Genomic DNA, 16794 nt, shown 5'->3' with positions numbered 1-16794 from the left:
TTTCAATAAATAGAATGATTACCATTAATTAATGAAATGAATACAACTACTCATAAAATCCAACTCCTTAATTAGACGAGAGAGAGCGAATTCTAAGAGACAGCTTTAGCTGCGTACAAGACTGCCATGCTAAGAAAGAATGCCGTATGAGCCTTCGAGAGTTGCCAAATTTCTCTGGGGGAAAAATGCATTTTTGAGAAAGGTTATGCAAAGTTTTCCGTGAAACTTTCAAATATTTTAGATAAAAAATTATCAAAAATATTGTCTGAAAAATTGAGAGAAAAATAGTGGAATTTGTCCAGTAAACTCGCTTTTTATCGAAGGAAATATGGCAGCGTCTGAAGGCTCATACGGCGTTTTTCCTCAGCCCGGCGGAAGAGAACTCGCATTGCGAAGCGTTCGCTCGTAGAAATTAAAATACCTGAGTTTGGAAATCTGTTTCCCTCCTCGCGTAATTATTTGTCCACAGGATTGAAGAGACCCCGTCGTCCTCGAAAGGATATTTCAAGCTCGGGTGAAATATTAAGAACTGCGAGTCTCCGGGTCTTACCTGGATCAGTTTTATCATTAACTTTTATTCGGTTCTCGAGCCGGATCATTAAAAACCACGCTGAGCCGAGGAATATAAAAAAATGTCTCAAAATCTGTTCTCGTCTCAGAAGCGCTGTTGCAATGCCACCATCCGCGATTGCATAAGGCCTCTCTCTCTCCGTCATTTTGTCCAAACTGAGAAACGCAATTATTTTAACGTTTAGGTATTTCTGGTATCATAGCTAATTGAAGGCGATTTTTACCATCCACTGGAAAAAAAAACACATTGGGTCTAGAGTTCAGACTCTTAAAAACATCGACAAGAAAAAGTACTCTTGATTCAATCAGAATCTAGCTTAAATCAAGAACCAAGCCTCTTAATTTAAGCGGATTTCGTTTTGATTCAAGCAAAAATCCGATTGAATCAAGAGTATTTTTTCTTGTCAATGTTTTCAAGAGTCTGGACTCTAGATCCAATGTGTTTTTTTTCCAGTGTCTGAACTATAATGACGAAAATGTTCCTTTTGAAATGCACTTAACATGAGTAATTTTTGTCATACTAATTTAATTTTCTATTATTCATACACTCAAGTGCCAATATAAACTATTACTCTGATAAAAACTCGGCAACATTAAGAATGGAAACAAAAATAGCATGAAAAAATAAATAAATAAAAAATATAGCAATTGAGGCTATGTAATGAGATCAGATAAAGAAAATTGAGGCAAACTCCCGGGCGGTAAATGATATCAATTGAAGAATTTCAATCGTAACCAGTGGCGTTGCGTGAATTGCGATATATCGATTGTTATGCCATTTAAACCTATGGAGAAGGATCGATAAACGGGGTGTTCGCAGCGAACACCTTAATAATCGATTCTTTACCATATGTTTAGATGGCATAACAATCGATGCATCGCAATTTACGTCACGCTACTGATCGTAACAACTACGCCTAGCTTCTCAAGGCAAAGTGGAAGCAAAGGAACAGGGAAATTCGAACGAAAAACAACATGCTCTTTCCATTGGTAAGAATGGAAGCAATGCAATTAATAATCTCATGACGGAAAAAAAATATATTCTCTATAATCGCATGAGGCATTGAAAATAAATAAACAGGAGAAATTACATCCCCCGCATTCCCTTGACTTTTCTTCGCTCTCATTTCCATCTTTTATTTTTTATTTTATTTTGATTATGCCTGCGCGTAGACAGCCTGAAGGGGCCGTTATGAGATCCCCCCTCGCTCTCCCTTCCCGTATGCACCAGAAAAACTGTTGCCAAGTTGAATTGTGTTGGCTTGAAATATGATGCTTTACGGAGAAAAAAAAGTTTGGTGCATGGAGACCGACTAGGCTCAGGTCATATGCTGTCATTCTAAGGAAAAACGCCGTATGAACATTCGGTAGTTGCCAAATTTCATTCGATGAAATGTTTATTATCGAGGAAATTTATGAATATTTCTCCTTGAAATTTTCAGGGACTTTAGTTGAAATTGCGAGCAAAATAATCTGAAAAATTAGAACAGCAATATTCGTAAATTTAGCCGGAAATACGTGTTTTATCAAAGAAAATTTGGCAACGCATGAAGGTTCATACGGCGTTTTTCCTTAGCACGACAGTACGGATCACTGAGGTTCTCATCCGAAAACGGAGGTCTAGCTGCCGAAGTTCAGGTCACTCGTCTAAAGCATTTAGGCTGAAACTTCTACGGAGTTAACCTATCAGTTCTTCCGTAAAAGGTTCTTTTGCGGCCTGGTTACACGCTCAAATTTCCGTCAAATTCCGATCAAAATGATGATCAAGATGGCGGTCGCGAGTTATCTAGATTGACGAGTAAAATTAATTAAAACAGCGTGTTGATTGAAATAAGCATGAAATAAGCACGGTTGTGTAGAAATCAGATGTAGGGTGAGCCCCACAGCTCCATCATCTACCATCAAATTTTTGCATGCCGCAGAAATTTAATGGTAGATGGTGCGCACCGGTCACCATTTGATCGGAAATTGATGGAAATTTGATCGTGTAACCAGCATAGTAGAGATACCCCTCGAAACCGAACGGGTTACAAAATAAACATCAAAATTTGAGATTTCAGCCAAAAACTTCGAGTCCGCGACCTTTCCAATTGGCTCGTTCCATTGTGCGGCGCTCGCCCGAGTTCACAAATTCGCTCCGACGTTCTCGAATGCCCGCGGATTTCGTTAATGTCCGTAATCGTTTCGTCAGTTTAATAAATGCACTGGAATCGGAGCCCTCCGAGATATTTCCCCCGAGCTACGCATAATAATATCCGAGCGATATACGCTATGAGAATTCCGCTTCAATTGTTGAAGTGTCAGAATAAGCCGGTATCTGATCAGAGTTGATTTTGACTAATGTTTTCTTATCTCAGTCTTTTCGCCGCTCCTCTAGCGTAAGTCCGTGTCTCAATTTCCTTATGAGCCCTGGAAAGTATAGAGTTTTATAGAGAACAAGCCTCACGTGGAAATCAAGACACGTGTTTACGTCAGAGGAGCGATAATTTAACCCGGCTTCGGGACTCGATCGTCCTGCGGTCGATATCGCTATCGAAGGAACTTGATCGATAAATGGACCTATTTCTGTCAAACGGAACTGTGTGCATTATGACGTGAGCCCTGTCATGCATATATTCTTACGGGTCTCAGGGCTCATTTCTTAATGCACATAGTTTCGTTTGACAGAAATACGTCCATTTATCGATCAAGTTCCTTCGAAAGCGATTCAACAATCGACCCGCAGGCAGGACGTTGAAGCAAGCGCCTTGATGCAACTATACGTGCTCAGTGGTTCTCCGGGTTGCATAGCAAAAGAAAGAAGGCGTTTTGACTTTTCCAGCGCGTAGATTGTTGAATCGATATCAAAAGACATTGATCCCCTTAACTTGGAATGCTATTAATCGATCAAGTTCGTGCGATGACTATCCAACTATCGACCCACCGCTATGCGTAACTCTTATGAAAACAATGAGAAAACCTAACTATTTTTCTTATTTTTTAATAAAAATGCTAAGATGCGCTTTAAAAAGTTTTCCATCAGTTTATTTAAGTCATTTTTAACCAAAAAATCAAGTAAAATTTTAGTTTTCTATGTTCGATATTTTGCAGTTTATTTTGTGGACAGATAAGTGATTTTTAAACTATTAACACAGTTTTGATACCAAGTTTCACTCACATTTTACTTAAAAAAGGACAAAACGGGAAACCTAACCTGTGCTTTTGGCAGAGTTTTACGTTTTTCTGAAGTCCGAATTGAACAGTCAACACTACACAGACAGTCCGAAAATGAAGTTTTGAACAAATGAAACTAATACTACCGACGCAAAAAATTTAATTTTATTGAATCATCCTTAGTGTTAAAGATGCTTGATTGGGTTCCTCCTGGGAGGAGACAAGGGGACGCATAGTAGACTGTAGGGCTGTCAGTCAGTAGTAGTCAGTAGGCTGTTGTTGTACGGTAGTCGTAGGACAGACTCCACCGTATAAAACGCCTTCAAATGATTGAGTAGGCAATCTTGAGTACTCCGGCGTTTGAATAGTTGCTCGGCCGAAAATGAATGATAGAACCAACAGTTTGAACAGTGCTAAGTTTTTATTTGCTTACGTAAACTGTGAATTAGAGAATGGAGATGAACAAATCACTGAAAGGGTGGCGAAAGGGGGTTTTAAAATGAATGAGGAATGCGAACTCTCCGACGGATTGTGTGGGGACCGAGTATTGTGGCGGATAGGCGTCGCAGAGTGCCAGAGAGCGCTGAGGAAGCGACTCTCCTGTACGTATTCTGAGTTCGTGTTTTCCTATAAAGCTTAGGCCATCTCTTTTTAAAGTACACGGAGAAAAAAGCATGGTGGAATTTACTATACCACTAGTTGATTTTGTCACACTGCTAATTCATTTTACAACTTTATTATAAAACTATATAACTTGACCTGAACTAACTATACTTTACTAGAATGAAACCATACTTTAGTACAATGTAACTATACGTCATTCCGGGGGCCAAAATCAACAATCAGTATCGTAAACTCCACCATTATTTTTTCTCCGTGATAGCTTCCGTAATTGAGGAGTTCTTTGACATAACCACGTATAACGAAAAATATAGTTGTGAGAAATACGCTATTGAAAGTTTGACAGTGTATATTTTCGAAACTACTCAACAGATTTAAAAAAAAACTGAAGACTGTTTTACACATACATATGAGTCGCTTTTACAGCGCTCTTCGGCGCTCTGCGACGCCCAATCGCCACAAAGCTCGGTCTTCCCACAGGTCATCAGGGAGTTGACACTCCCTCATCTCACTCAACACCCCCTGTCGCCAACCTCTCACTGGGCGTCCCCTACGTCTCCTCCCAGGAGGAACCCAATCAAGCATCTTTTTTGGCAGCCTCTCTTCAGTCATCCTATTGACATGACCATACCAGACAAGCTGTCTGGTCATGACGTCGAACACGATGTCATTTTCGACTTCCATTATCTGACGCACTCTATCATTACGGACCCGATCTCTCCTAGAAATTCCTGCCGACCGTCTCCAAAAATCCATCTCCGTTGCTCTTAGCATATCCTGTGTCCGTTTCTTCAGCTGCCAAACTTCACATCCATATGTTAATATACTTTTGACTACAGCGTTGTATATCCTCCTCTTGTTATCTTTGGAAATCCGCTGATCCCAGAGGATTCCATTTAACATCGCTATAGCCTTCCTTGCTAAGGTGTTCCTTTCCCTGATAGCTTGATCCGTCCTTCCATCCTGGGTCAACCGCACTCCCAAGTACTTAAAGTGCTCGCAGCCTTTGATCTGCTGCCCATCCTCCAACTCAATGCTTTGCTGATCACCGCCAAAAGTCATCTTCTCAGATTTGGATATGCTGACTTCCAAACCCCACTTCCGATATTCTTCTACTAACTTGCGCATCATGTACTCCGCGTCATCTTGATCTTGAGCAACCACAACCTGGTCATCAGCAAAGCACAGAGTGAATAGAGTTTCAAGATCACCCAAGGGGACACCCATACCAGAGCACTTCCGTTTCCATTCCTTTAGCACACACTCGAGGTAAATTTTAAATAATGTTGGCGACAAACAACATCCCTGTTTTAAACCCTTAGTCACATAAAATCCCGCTGAAAACCCCCCATGATACTTAATTTTGGTAAAACTCCCTTTATAAAATCGCTTGACAGCATCAATCAACCCCCCGTTAAAATTAGATTTTTCCAAGGCCTCCCAAAGTTTCACCAACGGCACACTGTCATACGCTTTCTGGAGATCCACGAAAATTAAATGCAGCTCCTGAGCTACGGCCATTTTCTTCTCAATGACCTGGACAATAACAAAGAGGTGATCTATCGTAGACCTGCCAGCTCTAAAACCAGCCTGCTCCTCTGCTTCGTGATCCTGCCATTCGTCCTCGATCTTCGCTTTCAGTATCTTCCCGTACACTTTGCTTATTGTCCCGGTCACTGAGAGCCCCCGGTAGTTGTTGCAGTCGTCCTTCCTTCCCTTCTTTTTGTAGATGGCCTTGATCCAGGACTCCTTCCACTCCCTTGGTACCTCGTCACCCCTGATGCATTGTTGCATCAGTTTTCTGAGGCACTCAAAGAGCTTGGCAGTCCCGTACTTGACCAACTCGACAGGAATTCCACCAGGACCCGGTGCCTTGTCATTAATTAGCTCTTTAACCGCTTTAATTATGTCACAAATGTGAATCTCCAAGTTGTTCATTCTTCCGTTGTCCGTGCTGCTGTCTTGAAACTCTGGGCGCCTTTCCGTCAAAAGATCTTTAAAATGATCCTCCAGTTTTATAAGTGATATCGGAGAAACGATGTCGCGCTTCATGTCTCTACGTAAACCTTTAATTAACTTCCAGCTCTCAGCACTTTTTCTCCCCCCTAGGTAGGTGTTAATTCTAGAACAGTTGCTTTCCCAAGCTTCATTCTTCTTCCGTGTTATGAGGCTCCTAACTCTAGACTGAGCTTTCCTGTAAGCAACTTTATCTTCAGCCTTCTTAGACGACAGAAATATAAGATGTTTTTGCCTCTTGAGATTTATCTCGTCTTCAATTTCTTCATCCCACCAGTAAGGATGCTGGTTTTTATTACTGGTTTTGCAAATACCTAGGGCTTCTTTAGCTGCAGAGTGGATACATTCTTTAATGAAATGATATTGTTCTTCAGTGGTACCCGAAAGCCCATCCCCCAACTTCTCATCCAAGCGTTTCCGATACAGAGCCTTGACACTAGGGTGCTCCAAACTTTCGATGTTGTATCTTACCTCACGCTCTTGCATCCCCTGTCCCTGCTGTTGTTCAGGCACTGGCTCTACATCCTTAGTTCCTTTAACGGGAAACGCTATATCTGCTCGGAGGAAATGATGGTCACTGCCGCAAGACAGTCCCCTGCACACTCTAACTTGCTGCAATTTCAGCTTAGTAGAGTGCTTAACAATCACATAATCGATGATGGATTTCAATCCTCGCAGAAGCACATGATCCCAAATTAATAGACGCTTTTGAGTAAATGAATCTGCTAAATAAATAATTATACGTGGTTTTAACAGAGATAGACTTTGAATGGGTATTTGTCTAATTGATTTTAATGTTTCAGGAGTTAGAGGATAGATGAAAGAAAAAGTAAATGTTAGTATGAGTAATGTACCTTGTATTAGGTTCAAATAGTAAACAAAAAGTTTTAATATTCGCTGATATCGTCATCGGAGGGATCAGAGGGCCCTTGCCCATCGTCACCTGGAACGCTGTTTTTGAAAAGGATGTTTACCCAGGTCCTCGCTTCTTCATTCAAAAACTCATAGAGAGCTCTGACATCTGCTATTTTGGCCGGTTTCAAAGGTGGAAGAGTCGCCTGTGGGGGTTTTATGTCCAACTCTTGACGGGTAATATCGGCATTCTTCCAGTACTGGAAGTCCTCAAAATCGGGAGTGTACGTCTTAGAGGCTGAAATAGTTCCGTCTAGCTTGTATTTCAGCATGCAATATTTTTGAAGAGTAAAGCAACTATGCTTCTTCGTCGGTTTTCTCTTAAAAAAGGACGCAATACAGTTTCCCATTCTTCAAAAAGCGATGGGTCCCACGTGCTCCAATAGGGGAAAGGCTTTTCTCGACTTTCCGCAATGATTTTCAGATACTCCGAAACAGTCTGAATAATGGGTATTCTTTTCAACTTTTTACCGTGAAACCCCAAATTACGATCGCAAACCGAGGAACTGTGCCCGCGAACAGGGTAAACATCCAGTATTTTGACGGCATACACTTTCGAAAACCAAGCACAAGAGCACATAAGCAAGAAGCTCTTATTTTGGCCACCACATGCGTCACTGAATAAAATTGCGCGTTTAAATGGCTCACGGTCCATGAGTTCGATCAGAGAACGATACACTAAAGAAATGACAGAATTGGTGTTTTTTTGGCCTCCGATTCCATACAACCGTACATGAAAGAGTGTGGACGATTGTGCACGTGCGCATTAAATATGTGAAACCACAATAAACGATTATAAAATTGTTTGGTGCAATTTAATTTCGGCACTGGCAAATTTTGCGCATAGTAAAACTCCAGAATAACAGTATTGGGATCACTTTCATACCCCCCTATGAGGTCACTTTTGAGTTGATTGTACGATTTAACTTTTTCCTTATGCAAAACCACGTTTACGCGTATACGTGGTTTTCCCGGAGAACGTCTCGGATGAGGAGGCGCTTGTGTTTGGACCGGCTTAACCTTAATAATTTTTCATCAGAAACATATACAAACTATTTGTACCAACAGCTCAGAGTCAGAGGATTTAGTAGAACCGATCTCCGAAGAAACGGCGTATACGCGTATACGTGGTTATGCCAAAGAACTCCTCAATTCTTGAACAACCCTCTCACGTGGCAGCGGTGGGAACTGTCATTGGCAAACCCGGTGTTCCGTCGGCGTGAAGTTTGATGGAGGATTTTCGTGGGATTTGGGCTTGCGATCGGGAAACTATAGCGCGTAGTCGCCGGGCAGGGCCAGGAGTGAAGTGAGCGTAATTCGGTGGGCGGCGGCGGTGGCGGGAACTCGCAAAGATTCTATGCTCAGTCACTCGATCCTAATTTCCTCAACTAAACGCCATTAATCTTCGAGCAGCATAACATGCCAAGTCCCGCACCGCAATTGACCTTTTTCGCGGCTCCCTGCACCCTCCACCCTGCAACGCCTTGTCATTTTTGCGCCTTCGCCGACCGATCCGCGATAGCGCCCCAAAGACGCCTCCTAATGGTCCTACCTCACGAAAAGCGATATACATCGATTTATCCGCTCGGGTTGCATTGGAACAGATTCAATCAGTTCAATTGTTGATCAAATTCGGAGTAGTCAGAGCAATATAATTGGACGTATTAATGCGAAAAGGAACTATGTGCAAGGGGAAATATGGGATGTGCTCACGGAAGGTGGATAAGGAACAATGTAAAAGTGAATATATATGTAGTTTCTTTCAAGAAAATGGAAAAGCGGGATTTTCTATAAAATCAAAAGGAACTGAGCGCTAAATCGTGAGCCGTGGGCATGTGACAGAGAGTCCCGTCACCCATCTTTCCGTCGTGTCTCCTCGTATACGTTGCCACTGACGTCTTTGACGCTTTTAAATCCCCATTCATTCTTATGACCCTCGACTAACGAGCACACCCCATCTTTCCAATTGCACATAGTTCCAATTAGCATAAATACGTCAAATTTAGAGCAATTCGACGGAGAAACTACAAAATCACGTATCCAGCGTAAAAATATCCGCTCCTAAAAAAATATCTGGCGTGTTTGGATCTTTAAAATATATTGTCTCTGGTTTTCTATGGGTTGTGCCGCGTGATCTTCAGTTTCTTTCTGTACACCTAGACTCAACAATCCTCGAACTTCAATATCAATGATTTGTGCATCAAAGTTCCCACAATACGTCCATACAAATTCCGCGCGCGAATACTACAAAATACCGCCTTCACGCTAGGACAAGCTGCGTAATGACGCTGTCAGGGGAAAGAATTGCAGTCATAATCCATCGCGGAAAGTCAATACTTCCAGATAGGAATAAATTGAGGTTAGAAACGCTTGTTTGGGTTTATTCGTCTGAGACCGCCTCGGAAGACTCGCTCCCTTGTGACTGCGAAGCCTCTCAGACGTTCGGCGCTCCTCATAAAAATGACAGCACTTGAGTCGGCGCACGGTGGATCGAGTCAATAGGAGAGGTCGGACAAAATTTGAAAACTTTAAAAGCTTATAACTCCGTTTACACACAATTTTGAGGTTCTAAAAGTGGTTTCATTGCTTTCCTCGTAAAATTTCCTTCCAGAAGCACCCCTTACAGTTTAAAATGTGCCGAAATAAACATCAAAATTTTCCGTTTCAGTCAAAAATTTTATGTCCGACCTTTCTGATTGACTCGATCCACTGTGCGGCGGTGGATTGTTATTTTTGCATTAGCGACTCTGCCCCGACCTATTCGTCGCTCCTCTGACGTCATGACGTATTTTGATTTTCACGTGAGCTCTGGAAAGCATTCAGTTATTCGGACAACATGACTCAAGTGGAAAAGCAGATAAGCCCTTGTGTCGGAGGAACGACGCATTCTGCGCTTTAGCATTGCGATCTCAACAGCTGTCGTCAAATCGAGGTTATTCCTTCGTTTTATCCGTAGATCCTGGATTTTGAAAATCTAGCGGAAGTTATTTCAACCGAACGCTTTTCTCCGTGATACTTCATCTGTCTACTTGCCAATTAAAAAAACTATAATATAAGTCATGCACATTGGAAAAAAAACACATTGGATCTAGAGTCCAGACTCTTGAAAACATCTACAAGAAAAAATACCCTTGATTCGATCAGATTTAAGCTTAAATAAATAAACCAAGCCTCTTAATTTGAGCGGATTTCCCTTTGATTAAATCTGATTGAATCAAGAGTCCTTTTTCTTGTCAATGTTTTCAAGAGTCTGGACTCTAGATCCAGACCGTGGTTGGATTGGACTTGTTACTGTGGTTTATACTCGTGTTATTTTTATTATTTCCGGCCTTAGTCCCGACTTCAGTTGTTTTTTGTCAGTGTTTCGGGCCGATTAAGTTGCTTTTTCTATGATGGATTAACTATAGGGCAAAACCAATCCACACAGGTCAGTCATTGCGCAGCTTTTTTGAAATCCACTCCCCCGCCCGGCCCTAACTCGCAGCACTCAATGCTACGTCACAATGGGTGCTCCCGTAAAAAATACATTGCAGGCACTCAATACTACGTCACTGCGCAGTAGAGTACCAAAACTCGTCCTCGGGAATGACTCACCTGTGTGGATTGGTCTTGCTATAGGGTCTCTCGTGGGTTTCTGTTACGTCGATAGTCTATTCCCTACCTCCTTTGTCCATTTCAACCACCAGCTTCTATTAGGAAGAGGCTAATACCGCTGATAGGATCCCTCCATATCCATTTTGTCTTCTTTGTCTATAGCTTTGTTATTGAATTTATATTATATCGAGTTTAGCAAAAATGTAGTTTATAGGCAAATTCTCGTTTCAAGAAAAAATAATTATTGGCGGCAAATTTAAGATCCTTTTTTTCAGTGATTTCAATAATCGAAGAGGAAAATGAGAAATTAACGTCTGTGATTGGTACCTCTCTCCTCGGAGGAGGAACGCCATCTCGTCCGTCGGGCGATTTTTTATTTCGGCGATAAAATTTAATATTCCCGGCAGTTATTGAGCGTAGCGGCGGAGGTTACGAGACGGAGGGTCGAATTTGTTTCAAGGAGTCGCGTCACGTTTTAACGCTTCACTTACGAGGTCAAATCATAAATACTGGCTGACGACTTCGATCGCAATAATCCTGCTCCTTGCCATGCTCGCCGTGCGCCTTACGATCGGCGGCGACTCGAGCGAGTTGCCGATACTCGATTTCGTCCATTAGAATTAGAGTCCCTTTATACCCGGAGTTAAGACAACTCACTTTTGGTTGGGCTGAAAGTGGCCTAAAAAAAAATCCAATTCTGATTGGTTCTCGCTCATGGAGGCCGAAACGAGTGCACCAAGATGACGGTACCTCGAATGTGAACAAGAATAATGAAAATATTACCTAATTATGGTTTATCAAGAGTAAATTGTTATTTCCATCGGTCCAAAATGAAAATAGATTAAGAAATTATTCACAAACCAATCTCATTTTCTTTATAATTGATCAATTTGTTGATGTTGTTGTTTTTGTGTGACAGACATCGCAGGATTCCTGATCCTTATCCCTCAATATCGTTCGTTTGGGTGCACTCGTTTCGGCCTCCATGGCCAGCTAAGGCCGGCTGCCAGTCAGCTGAAAATAGAGTTGTCTTAACTCTGGGCATAAAGGGACTCTAATTAGAATGTATGGAAAACAGTCGATATTTATCGAGACTGACTTTCTTACTTATGATCGATTGTTTATCATGAGTTGGAAAGGAGGGCACGATAGTCCTGCCAACCTGAGATGGTTGGCATTTAGTCGCCACTGCATTAAGGTTCTTGCAAGTGTCACCAATTCACGATTAAAGTACTGATTCCTAGGTAAAATTTCGAGAGGGACACTATACTGCCACTGTTTTTTCTGAAACAAACTCTAAAACTCAAAAAATCTTTCAAAGTTGAGGCCGTAATGAAAGCGATACCCCACGCTACGTTAAGAGTCCATCTCTATATCTGGTAAACTCCTCAAGCACAGAGTGGGAGAAAATATATTAGCAGGGTTACCAATTTGTTTGGGGATTCCGAAGTTGCAACTACGGCAATTCTGCTAATATATTTGCTCTCTATCTATCTGTGCACAGAGAGTTTGACTGGATATAGACGTAGCGTAAGATATCCCTCCATTAAGGCCCGAACTTTGAGAGCTTTTTTTTGAGCTTGGGAGTTGATTTCAGAGAAAACCAAGGGCACCATCGTGTCCCTCGCAAAATTGTACGTGAACGAAAGTAATAAAATCACAAATCCCACACACATGCAAGAGCTCCTTTTTGATAGGATTGCTTTGACGAATCTTCGCAAAGGCAATAATCGATTTCTTCTTTTTCTTTGTTTGTGTCAACATTTATCTGTGGTTGAGCCTCTAGGCAAGGTATGAATCATTAGACGGTCTGTGTCTGTAGAGAGAAAAAACTTGGATCTGTTTGCAGGTGCGAGGATACAACTATTTTAACTTGAGCGATGGGCAGATGGTATCATGAGAAATTGAAGGCGATTTGAAAATCCTCGACTGTGCACTGGAATTGGCCTCTAAAGAAGGTATAAATTAAAGTACTATGCAACCTGTTTTCTCTTCAAATTTTCACACAAAAAAACGAATAACACAACGGGAATGAAGACCAGAAATCAACTCCGAAACAAGATGAAACGGCAATCACGACTGTTATTGGTTGAATGGCACGAATACAAATGACTTCATTCGTATAATCTGACTTTTAAATGATCTCTTTTAAAATACTTCTTAGTGCCTCATTCAGAAGTTAATTTCCGAGCTCCTGCTCTTGTGAATCGTTTTCTACGTAAGATTTGAATGGAAAACAGCGTAACTCAATTCAAAGATTGCCAAATTGACGCAAACAATTGACTAATTTCACAAACATGTAGGTGTGCTTTTTGCATGGGATTTAAGGAAAAATCAGGGAAATTTTCAGTCAGAAACATTGGCGGATACGGAAATTTGGCAACATCGGATTTCCTCCATTTAAATCTATGGAAATGTATCGATTCTTGAAGGGACCAGGTGCTCCGACAAGAATCAATTGTTTAGCATAGGTAATGGAGGAAATTCGGTGTTGCCAAATTGCTGGATCCGTCTCTGGTCAGAAATGTCTAAGATTCTCTTGATTAATATGAAATTTGTGAGGGGGAATTTGGCAACATTGAAACGGAGTTACGTTCTTTAGTGAGGAAAACGAAAATTTATCAAGCATTTGAATGAATATAAAAAAGTTCTCTAAACCCACGATAGACGCTATTAGTGGCGACGTCATCATAGGGATTCTCCATTATATCGAATTGGATCCAAACAATAACATTGGCATAACCTCTTTCAATGCTACCAATGCGAAAAAATCGATAAATATCGCTTTTCTGTGACGTTGCACTAATAGCGTCTATAGTTGCCACTACGCTTACGTCAGAATCGATTTAACGAATCTTTGAGATGCAAATCGGGCAACTGGATATCGAGCCACGTCCGTGGACGTAAACTGGGCGTATTCCTACCAAACAAAACTATGTGCATTAAGACATGAGCCCTGAGACCCATAATAATATATGCATAACAGGGCTCAAGTCATCATGCACATAGTTCCGTTTGATAGAAATGCGTCCAACTATAACGCCGGGGGAATGGACTGCGGTATTTATCCGGTGCACCGTGACAGACTTCCAACTTGTCTTCGGAAGGAACTTTGATTCAGGAGAAGTACGCGCCACGTACGGTCGTAAGTGGGAATTCCGAAGACCCTGGGGCTCTCGAAACCGGAGTAAATCGAAGCGAACCTGATCTGACTGAGGACGGATCTGTTTCATGCCGTGGAGATTTGAGATTTAAAGTTACAGAATCCTAGATTGCAAAATGCCGCGTGATAAATAAAGCCAAACCGGCACTGCCTAGTACCCGTTTGTTTCGTGGCAGATCAGTAAAACAACGCAGGAAATATGTCATTGAATGATTTTTCTAGTTTCATTAAGCTCTTCCAAATTTTTCTTGTGCGAGGTATTGTTGGTAGGCAAAATTTTTCTACAGGTCTGGGTGTTAAAAATTTTAAAATCACCTAGTGCGACAAAAAAAAAAAAAAAAAAAATATGCTCGGCGCTTGAGCATTGCGCTACATTTCGCCTCTCTTTGACTAGGGACTTGCTCAAAATAGAGAACTTTAAACTTGTTTTTCGAGGATTAATATTGCTGGAATAATGGGGTGGCGTGTTCCCTGTGATGTACGCGCACTCTCATTTTCCAAAAATGAAGGAATTAAAAAATTACGGAGTATTAAAAGCGTGTAATAGGTGAGCCAGAGCGCTGAGATTGAGAGTGTCACATTTTCATACTGCATAGACTATTTTGGTAACGTATAGTGCACCGTTTGAATCTCGGAGACTTGTTATTTCATGAAGGAGAGGTTTAAAGTCACGCGTTAAGAAACAGTAGATGTCCATAGTAAGGCGTTAGATTCAGTAATTCTCGTTGCGCGGATCGTGTTCTGCAAGAAATTTTGCTGAGGAACATGAATCAGGATTCTTAAATTCAAACTAACTGCGGTAAACGCACGGGTCGTAAGACAGTGCCAATGTTAGCCGTGCGTAAATATCAGCATAAAGCTGAAAATCTCAATACAGAGGGAAAAAAGCTCATATGAGCACAATTTTCCCTCAATACGCTGTTTGGTGCAACACACTAGTTACTGTACTGCTGTACTGATGATGGCTCCAATTAGATCCGAAACGCGTCTGAAGTTGCCTTCCTGAATGGTCGAAACTAGTTCTGCACCAAACAGCGTACCTCTTGAGGGAAAATTGTGCTCATATGAGCTTTTTTCCCTCTATAATGAGATTTTCATTGTTATGCTGATTTTTAAAGCACGTTGGTAAAAAATCTCCAACCTCCTATTCTTAAATTCGAACCTTGTCTACTGGTACATTCCTTCTCTCCGTTCTTGATGAGAGCAAAATTAAAACGACAACATGCGCATTTGCGAAACCTGTTGCGAGAGGGTTTCAGACAATTATGCGCGGAGGTACTGCACAGCTGGTGTAAATATTGCGGTTTTTTCCCCCCGACACGTATCTCAACGATGGGAGCCAGTGACACGTGTGACCACACGACTCTCCCCTGTGCGGCCCTCGCTCGCTGAAACATATTCCCGAACCGTTCGCTGACGGCCTAATGATCTTCCGAACTGGAACATCATTAGCTGGATAGGTAAGCCCGGTGAACAGTTAAAAACGCATCCGCGAACAGAAATGACCGTGTACCACGAGAGATATTCCGCGACGCAACGTGACAGAATTGAGTGCGTAATTACCGCACCGTAGCCGATTCTCGTCGAAACATCAACATATTTCAAAAATGCGCCTCACTGGAAAAAAAAAAAAAAAAAAAAAAAAAAAAACACATTGGATCTAGAGTCCAGACTCTTGAAAACACTGACAAGAAAAAATACTCTTGATTCAATCGGATTTTTGCTTGAATCAAAACGAAATCCGCTTAAATTAAGAGGCTTGGTTCTTGATTTCAGCTAGATTCTGATTGAATCAAGAGTACTTTTTCTTGTCGATGTTTTTAAGAGTCTGGACTCTAGATCCAATGTGTTTTTTTTTTTGTTTTTTTCCAGTGCTGGTTCACCGAAAGAAAAGTCTCTTAAAATATTATTTTGACTTAAGTGTCGTTCTCTCGTCAACAGATTTGGTTCTTTTGAATTTAATTCTTGCGGATTTAACTTAAAGTCAGTTTTTTTTTAGTTAAAGAAACGTATTTTGCTATCGTTTTTTAAACTTAAACTGGCAATTTTGCAGAATGAAGAGAAAACTTCGCCATTTATGTACTTTTAAGGTTAAATATGCAATTTTTTCACACTTTACTGCATCATTGCAGCGCTTCTCTACAGAATTTGGAAAAAAACTACAATCATAAGCTTCCGTATTTTAAACCGCAGAATGCGGCAAAGTTCTTCATTCATTTTTGCAAAAATTGTCAGTTAGGCAGTATTATTCGTTAGCCCTCGATATCGTCACCTTCCGGCCATAGTATCCCAAGGCCATGCGAGTTTCAAAAAGTCCGCGGCCATTTTATTCTTACGAGAATTGTTCGACGAAGCTGTCCGAAAGTTTCACTGAATTTTCTTTGTGCTGCCGATAAAATTTGTGAAATTTTCAAACAGACTCGACCAACATGCTCTGAAAAAATAAATTCATTTGAAATTGCTCGCTTGTAATTCCGGATTTTTTCAGTCTTTAGATTGCAATATTCTCGTGGGATTTCCTGGGAAATACATGGAAACAATACGCTCTTGCATACTGGCAATTTGGAATGAGAGAACTTCGCCATTTATGTACTTTTAAGGTTAAATATGCAATTATTTCACACTTTACTGCATCATTGCAGCGCTTCTCTACAGAATTTGGAAAAAAAACTACAATCATAAGCTTCCGTATTTTTCCGCAGAGTGCGGCGAAGTTTTTCATTCATTTTTGCGAAAATTGTCAGTTAGGCAGTATTGTTCGTTAG

General features: G+C 41.1%; 1 protein-coding gene across 1 annotated transcript in view; it reads right to left on the bottom strand.

The window, feature by feature from the left end:
• Positions 1-16794, bottom strand: part of LOC109034765 (protein turtle homolog A) — a 539517-nt gene that overhangs the window by 461711 nt on the left and 61012 nt on the right. The window lies entirely within an intron of this gene.

This window comes from Bemisia tabaci, chromosome 6 (assembly GCF_918797505.1).
Source record: "Bemisia tabaci chromosome 6, PGI_BMITA_v3".
Lineage (NCBI taxonomy): Eukaryota > Metazoa > Arthropoda > Insecta > Hemiptera > Aleyrodidae > Bemisia > Bemisia tabaci.
The sequence above is the reverse complement of the archived record's forward strand: the minus strand, read 5'-3'. Positions and strand labels throughout refer to the sequence as shown.